This window comes from Myotis nattereri, assembly GCF_964212035.1.
Source record: "Myotis nattereri genome assembly, chromosome: 9".
Classification (NCBI taxonomy): domain Eukaryota; kingdom Metazoa; phylum Chordata; class Mammalia; order Chiroptera; family Vespertilionidae; genus Myotis; species Myotis nattereri.
This window is the reverse complement of record NC_138084.1, coordinates 79465606-79475041: the sequence shown is the minus strand read 5'-3', so window position 1 is coordinate 79475041 and position 9436 is coordinate 79465606.

Here is a 9436-nt window from a genome sequence, read left to right as displayed (position 1 = left end):
GAGCCCATCCGATGGAGCAGGACTTGCCTCAGTGGGGCTTTGGTGCTCACCAGGTCTGCCCCTGGAGTGTGTCACTTGTGGAGGTGGTCAAGCTGTCCACAGGGTGGACTGGCTCTGGGGCCTCCAGGGATCAGCCACCACCTGTGCCCTGCCCAGGACCACTGGCCCGAGCTACAGAACAAGCTGAAGATGGCCGCTACTTGTGCTGGGCTTGGAGGTGCCCTGGAGAGGCGAAGCTGCGACTGCCGCTAGTGCCTGGCCTGGGGCCACACAGCGAGAGGTATGGGGCACTCCAAGGCTAGATGCTGCTTGTTTGCAATTTGTGAACCTTTGAGAGAAGTTAGAAAAGTCTTCAGCAAGAGCCAAGATAGGCAGTTTGTACGGAAAAACCACTGGAAAGGTTTGGGTGAGTCCACAAGTTGTGGGGGGCAGGGCCTCAGGGAATCACCAGGGTGGGGCCATAGTGTGAGCCAGACTAATGGGAACTCAGGCATGGTGCCCTCCTGCCAGCTCTGTGGGGGAGGGGGTCTCAGAAAATGTACAGTGACCTCTGTCTGCACTTTGTCGGGCAGAAAGCTGCCCCTTCAGCTCTCACCCTGATGTGAGACAATTCAGTTCCTCCCTGTATGTCCCTGATGCCTTTCCAGCTGCTGCCCCCGCACAGGAGCTCAGAGGGACTCTGAGTAAATCTGCGCATGGCCTTTGAAGAGGAACTGCTTGGGACTCCAACAGCCTCTGCCTCACTCAGCCACACTCCCTGCTTTTTTTAAAAAAAATTAATTTACTTTATTTTATATTTTATTTAGAGAGGAAGGGAGAGAGAGAGAGAGATAGAAACATCAATGATGAGAGAGAATCATTGATCGGCTGCCTCCTGCATGCCCCCCACTGCGGGTTGAGCCTGCAACCGGGTATGTGCCCCAACTGGGAATCAAACCGTGACCTCCTGGTTCATAGGTCAATGCTCAACCACTGAGCAACACCAGCTGGGCCCTGCTGTTTTTTAAAAACAACATTTATTTATTATTGTTTTTTTAATCCTTACCCTGTTTATTGATTTCTTTTAGAGAGAGAGGGAGAGAGAGAGAGAAACATCAATGTGAGAGAAAAACATTGATAAGTTGTCTCCCATACATATCCCAACTGGGGATTGGATCTACAGCCTAGGTATGTGCCTTGACCAGGAGTTGAACCTGCAACCTTTTGGTGTATAGGATGATGCTCAAACCAACGGAGCCACCTGGCCAGGGCTTCCAGCTGTTTTTTACAGCCAGAAGTTATGGGGACTTCTCTTCCTGGCACTGGAACCCTAGGCTGGGGTGGATCTGGGACCCCTCACTCCTCAGGGGTGAACCTCTGCAGCCAAGATATCCCTCCCAATTTTTATCCGGCACATGTAGGTGTAGGACCAGTCCAGTTCGAGCTTCTGCCCCTCCTCCCGGTCTTGACGTGGCTTCTTTAATTCCCTAGTTGTAGGACTTCCATTCAGCCAGATTTCAGGCAGATCTGACCGATGGTTGTTCTGTAGTTTAGTGTAATTTTGATGTGGTTTGGGAAGAGGTGAGTACCGCATTTACCTATGCCACCATCTTTACCGGAAGAATCTTTTCCTCTTCTTTACGCCAACTTTGCTCTGTCCCTTAGGACAAATTTCAGGCATCCTCCTCCCACCCATCTTCCTGGCTAGCCCAGCTCTATCGACACCCATGCTTTCTTTGCTTTCTGGGCACAGATGTCAGAGGCCGCCAAGTGCCCATCTTGGAGTGGTTTTAGCTATCACCTAATGATTCATTCAATAGAAAAATTATTTTTTGAGTCCTTAGCTTGTGCATATACAGAATAGGTACTGTTCTGGGAGTTGGTGTTAAAGTGATGAATACGACAGATGAAGTCCTTGGTCTTATGGAGCTTGGGAGGAGACAGACATAATATACAAGCAGACAATGAATACGGGTGCAGGGGTCATTAGATAGTGCTAAGCCCCACAAAGAAAAGCAGAGGAAATAGCTCTAGAGTGGCTGGGGTGGGGGAGTGGTGGTCGGGAGACCTCTTGGAGGAGCTGACATGTGAGCTGAGGCCCAGAAGAACAATGAAGCAGTCAAGGGAAAACTGAAGGAGGGCAGTCCAGGCAGAGGAAATGGCTCGTCCAGAGTCCTTGGTTAACGGGTGAAGCACAGAGAGGGTGAGGGGCTTGCATAAGGTTGCACAGACAGTCAACAGCAGAGGAGCGGCACTGAAATCCTGTCCTCTGGACTCCCAGGCCACTCCTCTGTCCATGCAGCCCTTATCTCTTCTTTATGAAATGTCAGCTCCTCAAGGGCAAGGTGGAACTCCCCACCTGTCAATCATTTCTCCTCCCCAGCCAGGGTCCTCGTGTGCACTGCAGCCCTGCTCTAGCCCTGCCCTCCAGAGATAAAAGGAACGAGGCAAGAACAGAGAGAAAGCAGAGTGGCCAAGTGGCTCCTGCCATTAATTGCTAAGCACAATAAACCCATCGGAATCGCAGCCTTTTAACGGCCTCGTTTAATTAATGCTAAATGACTGTGAGACCCATATGGATTTATACATTAGATCCACATTAACACCAAATCGTTTGATCACGAATCACTGTTAAAATAATGAACACAGGCGCTTTACAGCCAGATGAGAAGATGTGACCAGCCTCCTGCCCAGCTTGTGGGGGACAAAGCCCTCTTCTCAGGGATCTGTTTCCTTGTGTCTTTTCCTTCTTTCTTTCCCTTTAAGGTGTTATTTCCAAAAGGCATTTATTGAGCTGTTCATGTGCCAGGCATTGTGCTAGCACTGTGTGTGTGAGTGTATGTGAGTGTGTGTGTGTGTGTGTGTGTGTAACAAAACCTCCCTCCTGGAGCTTGCAATCTAAAGGAGGGGGTGAGGTATGCACTGGAAAAGGAAGCCTATTACAAGAGAAACACATTTACCAGGCATCTGCTAAGTTCTGAGGCTTTACAAGTATCGTATCCAATCCTCTCAATATTGGGATGTAGGCACTATGATCGCTTAGGCCAGTGGTCGGCAAACTCATTAGTCAACAGAGCCAAACATCAACAGTACAACGATAGAAATTTCTTTTGAGAGCCAAATTTTTAAAACTTAAACTATATAGGTAGTTTGCTTCTTTTTTGTAGCCATGTCAAACAGGACACCTAAAAAATGTTTCATTTTATAATAATAAAGCCACCAACACAAAATAATTACAATTCTTAAATTGATGACAAAAGTACCTGTAGGATTTGCAGCTGGTTGGAAAAATACAGGTAACTTTATGCTTCGAGTAGGTACTTTTGTCACCTGCGCGAGATTTGCGGATGCGACTAGCACTAACCACTGCACATGAGACTGCTGACTGACTGGCTCACTCACCTCGTGCATGAATCACACCCGCCTCCCCCGCGCTGCATATCCCTCGGCCCGCCTGCACCCCGTCTCCCGTCTCTCGTCGCCCGACCCACCGACACCCCCACTTCTTCTAACACCACTTCTTCAAAATAGGCTTGCCCAGGCTGAAAACCGACTTCTGCGCATGGGCCACGAAGTTTCAATCGCACTGTAGGTGCGCACCCGCATGTGGTACTTTGTGGAAGAGCCACACTCAGGGGGCCAAAGAGCTGCATGTGGCTCGCGAGCCGAGGTTTGCTGACCACTGGCTTAGGCAGATGAGAAAACTGTGCTTGTTAAGGATGAGTACGTGGCCCAAGGGCACACATTTAGTTGAGGCAAAATTGGAAAGAAAGCCCAGATTTCACCTCCAGAGGCTGTGTTAATTGCACTGGAAGGCCCTGCTTCTAAAACAGCTTTTAGAGGTCCTGGTCCTCAGTCCTGGCTGTGCCTCGGGCATTTCCGTCCGGGGCACTCAGGGATCAGGGACGGCTGTCTGCTCTATGGGGGAGAGAGCTTTGAAAGGTGCCTGTAGGTCTGTACTGGTGGGTAGTGTTGTTGGATGGTGAGAGGGAAGGCACTCCCTGCCTCTTCCCCTTTGTCATCCAACCCTGTCTGGCCCGCTGGCCATCTGTGCCCACACATCCCCTCCACACAATATCCAGGCTCCTCTTCCAAATGACTTAATTAAATTCCTTCCTGAGAATCAGGTTATTGGATTAGCTCACTGGGAGGGGGATGGGCCCCGCCCCACTGGGGGGGCATGTGCCAGTCCCGTGGCTGCAGGAAGGGACCGCCCTTACTCCCCAGTGTTTACTTCATCACACATCCCTCCCCTGGGCTTAAGCATGAGCAGAGGACAGGAGTGGCCCGTGGGTGAAGGGGGATGACGAGCACAGCAGGAAATAGACAGGACCACTCTCTGGGCACTGCCATGGGGAGGGATGTAGCAGTGCCAGCTCATTCTCTTCCTCCAGGACCTCCAGTCCTAGACATCCTACTGGTGCTGTTTCACTGCCATGATTTTCCCTGAATGAATCTACCCTGGACAGGGGATGATAGAATGTCCCTTGGAGGTTTAACAGTGGTCCTTAGGGAGCTTCTAGAGCAAATTGGTTGGTGAAGGCAGAGCAAAGATTGCTGCCCCCAACATGGACCCAAGTGCCAGAATGGTCTAGAGCAGCCGTGGGCAAACTACGGCCAGCGGGCTGGATCCGGCCGTTTGAAATGAATAAAACTATTGAAATAAAAGACCCTACCCTTTTATGTAGATGTTTACTTTGAATTTATATTAGTTCACACAAACTCTCCATCCATGCTTTTGTTCCGGCCCTCCGGTCCAGTTTAAGAACCCATTGTGGCCCTCGAGTCAAAAAGTTTGCCCACCCCTGGTCTAGAGGGCACACAGGCTTTGTTGAGTATTGACCTACGCTTCTATTTTTTTTTTAAAAAATTAAATTCTTTATTGTTGAAAGTATTACATATGTCTCCTTTTCCCCCCATTGACCTATCCCTGGCCACTCCTGTCCCCCAGCACATGCCCTCGCCACCCATAGTGTCTGTGTCCATTGGTTATGCTTATATGCATGCATACAAGTATTTTGATTGATCTCTTACCCACCCCCTTCCACCCTCCCCTGCCTTCCCTCTGAGTTTTGACAGTCTGTTCAATGCTTCTATATCTGTGGATCTATTTAAGAAATATTTTTATTGATTTCAGAGAGGAAGGGAGAGGAAAATAGAGATAGAAACATGAATGATGAAAGAGAATCATTAATTAGCTGCCTCTTGCACGCCCCACACTGGGGATTGAGCCTGCAATCTGGGCACATGCTCTGACCGGGAATCAAACCATAACCTCCAGGTTCATAGGTCGACATTCAACCACTGAGCCATGCCGGCTGGGCTACCCTCCTATTTTTCATTGCAGAATAACATACATAGAGAAATGTAAGTAGTGAATTTTCAAAAATGGAACCAAGTCACATTCTAACTACTATCCAGCACCCGGAAACTCCTTACCTCTAAGGTGGTCACTGCCCCAACTTCTGACACCATAAATTAGTTTTGCTTGGCTTGTACTTTATGCAAATGGAACCTCACAATCTATACTCTTTTGCATCTGGTTTCTTTCACTTAAAATTACTTTATTTTTTTGAATTTATTGGGTTGACATTGGTTAATAAAATTAGTAGGTTTCAGATGTATAATTCTATAATACATCATTTGCATATTATATTGTGTTTACCACCCCAATGGTTTCTTTCACTTAATATTATATTGGTGGGATTCATGTTGTAAGCATAGATTATTTATTTCCTTTGCTGTGTAATATCCTGTTATGTGAATATACCATGAAATGGCTACCCATTTGACTGTTGATAGGCATGTAGGTGGTTCTGGATTTGAGCTGCTGTGAGTAGTGCTTCTATGAGCACTATTGTGCACGTCTTCTGGTGACAGTACATGTGCATTCTGCTGAGCGTATACATAGGAATGGAATTGCTGGGTCATGGGGGGTGTGCATGCCCAGCTGTGGTAGGCAGTGTGCTGGTTGACTTCTGAGGGTCATCATGAGCATGTTAGGTCAGGACCTCCAAGACACAGAAGCCCAGATGGGACGAGAGGTGCAAGTGGTTTATTGGAGGAAATCCTGTGAAGGGCATAGGGGAGGAAAAAGGAGTGGGAGGGGCAGGCTTCAGACCTCTGTATAGATCTGAGCCTGTGGAAGTGTGCTGGGCTGCATATCTGGTGCTTTGGCCAAACGGGTCATGTTGTGCTGCCTGTTCCTAAAACACATAGATAGGAAGGTATTGACATCAGGCCAGGCCTTGAGATATGATCTCATGGCCCCTTCCCAGCACGCAGGCCTTCTTTCTCAGAAGGCCCGGAAGTCTCATTCCAAATTTGGGAGACAAAGAACTGGAAAAAGTATAAATAAAGAGAGTTTCCTCCATATTGGGGGCCCAGAATTTGAAAGACACATTTTTCTCTGGGCCTCCACAAAATTTAATAATAAAATGTAACTCCTGCAGTCAGCGCTGCAGTTCGGCCTCTGCTCCCGCAGGGTGCTGTAACTGTAGTCGCTGGCCATGGAAGTTGGCACTGCAGTTCAGCCTCTGCTTTGGCAGTGTGCTGTAACTGTAGTCAGCTGGCCAGCTTAATAAAGGCTCTTAAATTTAAATTCTGAGTCGGTGGTCTATCTCGCTGAGTGAACCCATAACAGAAGGAGAGGCAGAAGGAAGGAGGACAGGGTAGGAAGAATCTGAGACCCGGTTCAGGTCTAAGAAGGTGATGGCTGGGCTGATGGAGTCTCCAACCAAAGCTGCCGTTAGAAGAGGCCTGCCAGCTGCGCTCGGCCTTTAGGGGAAGCACAGCCCCAGCAGGAATGTGATTGGGGATCTAGAGGAATGGGAGCCGTGCTCCCTGCAGCAGGAGAGTTGAGGCTTTCACATTTGTGGCTGCCACGTGAGAATTATGCACCCCGTGGATGATTGATAGAAGTACACTGAGCACCTGAAAGCCGAGGTTTTGGAATCAAACAGGCTGAGCTCAAGCCCAGCTCAATCATTTGCCAGCTCTCCCATAGGTTGCCTAACCTGTGAGCCCCAGTCTCCAAGTCAGTAAAATGGAAGTAATAACAACGAATTCAAATGGTTGTTGTAAGAATCAGATGAGATAATACAATGAAAACACCCAAATGCACAGTAATCATTCAACAAATATTAGCAGCTCATTGTGCACTCAGCACATTCACTGACACCCGTAATACGCTGAGTACTGTTCAAGGCTCAGGGAGTGTAGCAGTGAGCAAAAGAGAGGCTGTATTTTAGTAGAAGGAGTTAGACAATAGACAGACAACCGAGCAAAATATAAAATGTGTCCGAGTTTTGTAACTGTGATGGAGGACCATGAAGTAAGAAAGCGGGAGGGCTGTGTCTTATGCTACCAGAGTGGGGAAGGAAGCCTCTCCCAAAAGGTGACGTTTGAGCGGAGAGCACTAGGCAATGAGGGACAAAGACATTCTGGTGAATTGGGTCGTGTGTTTCAGGTCAAAGAAACAAGGGCCAAAGCCCTGTGGTCAGCTGCGCTTCGCCTGCTAGAGGAACAGCGTGGAGGCCGGAGGGCTGGAGCAGCGTGGGAGGCAGAGGGTGGTTGGGGATGAGGTTGGAGAAATATTTGGGGCAGGAAATGCAGAGTTGGAGTCATGGCTTTGCTCTTTATCTAAATAAGATGGGAAGTCAATGTAGATTATGCAGTTTTCCCAGTTTTCCACATTCTTGCCAACACTTTCACCTGACAGTTTTTCATGCCAATGTGACAGGCATAGAGTAGAATCTCCTTGTTTTAATTTGGATTTCTCATATTATTGAAGAGGTTGAAGAGTTCTGAGGAAAAATTTTATTCATTTGGATTTCTGCTTCTATGGATTGCCTATTCATATTTGTTACCTATTTTTCTATAGAATTTTCTGTCTTTTTGATTCACAGTTTTTTGTGTGTTATAGACAATATTCTTTAATGATTTTAGACTTTGAAATATTTTCTATTAGTTATCACTTGTTTGCTAAGTTCGTCTGTAGATCTGCAGTAGGTTGGGTATTATCTTCCAAGAGTTCCTGTCTACCTGGAACGTTAGAATGTGACCTGATTTGGAAAGAGTCTTTGCTGATGTAATTAGTTAAGGATCTCAAGATGAACTCTTCCTGGATTTAGGATGGGCTATAAATGCAATGACTGGTATCCTAATAAGAAGAGGCAAGGACACAGAAAGACACATAAAGAAAGCCATGTGAAGACAGAAGCAGAGATTGGAGTTATGCTGCCATAAACCAAGGAATGCCTGGGATCCTCAGAAACTGGAGGAGCCTTCAGAGGCAGCATGGCCCTTCTGACACCTTGACTCTAGACTTCAAAACTGTGAGAGGATAAACGTCTGTGGTTTTAAGCCACCCGGCTGTGGAACATGTAATGGCGGCCCCAGGAAACTAATACAGATTTTGGTACTGGCTAGTGGTGTGCGGCTACAAATACCAAAAATGTGGATGTGGCTTTGAAATTGGGTAATGGGCAGAGGCTGGAAGAATTTTGAGATTTATTATAGAAAAAGCCTCCATTGTACTAAAGAGATTGTTGACAGGAACATGAACGTTAAAGGCAATTCTAATGAGGGCTCAGAAGGAAGCAAGGAGCACAGCTGAGACAGTCTCTATCATTTTAGAGAATACAGTGAGCATCATGAACAGAACACCGCTAGAAATATGAATGTCAAGGGCACTTCTGGTGAGGCCTTAAGAGGAAATGAGGAACATGTTATTGGGAACTGGAGCAAAGGCAATCTTGTTGTAAAATGGCAGAGAACTTGGCTGATTAATGTTCTACTGTTGGGTGAAAAGCAGAGCTTGACTTGTATATTTAGTTGAGATTTCTAAGCAACATGTGGAAGGTGGGGCTTGGATTCTCTTTACTGTTGATAGGAAGGCCCAAGGGGAAAGAAAGAAACTGAGGGGGGAATTGTTAAACTTAAGGGAACCGATGCCTGATCATTTTGGAGTTCTACCCTTATCCAGATTGCTTTAATTAGGAAATTCACTGTTGAGAGAATACACTCCAGAGAGAGCACCAAGGGTGGGGCTAGACAGCATTTTGCTGGAGAGATTAAGTATGTGACTAATGGAAACCACTGACCATCTCAGCAGAAGCCAGGCATAAAGGCGGGGTTATCCAGGAAGTATCTGGAGAACTGTCATGTCAAATGGTGTCAATCCCCTTGACATACACTGGAGACCCACAAGGTTTGTGAGAATGCTATACCGGCAGAAAACTGCCATCTTGGACTGAAAGGGACAGAGACTGGATATAATGAATGAAGGCTGTCAGACTTCTAGGATTATACAGGCAGGAAACTAGTGACAGAGCTACTCAACTGTAAGCATGGGCTACCCTTTTATAAAGGATGAGTGACTTGGAGGGCAGAGCCATAGATGTAGAGACAGAGGACAGAGGACAGAGAAGCAGGGGCTACCATGTGGGCCCAGAGG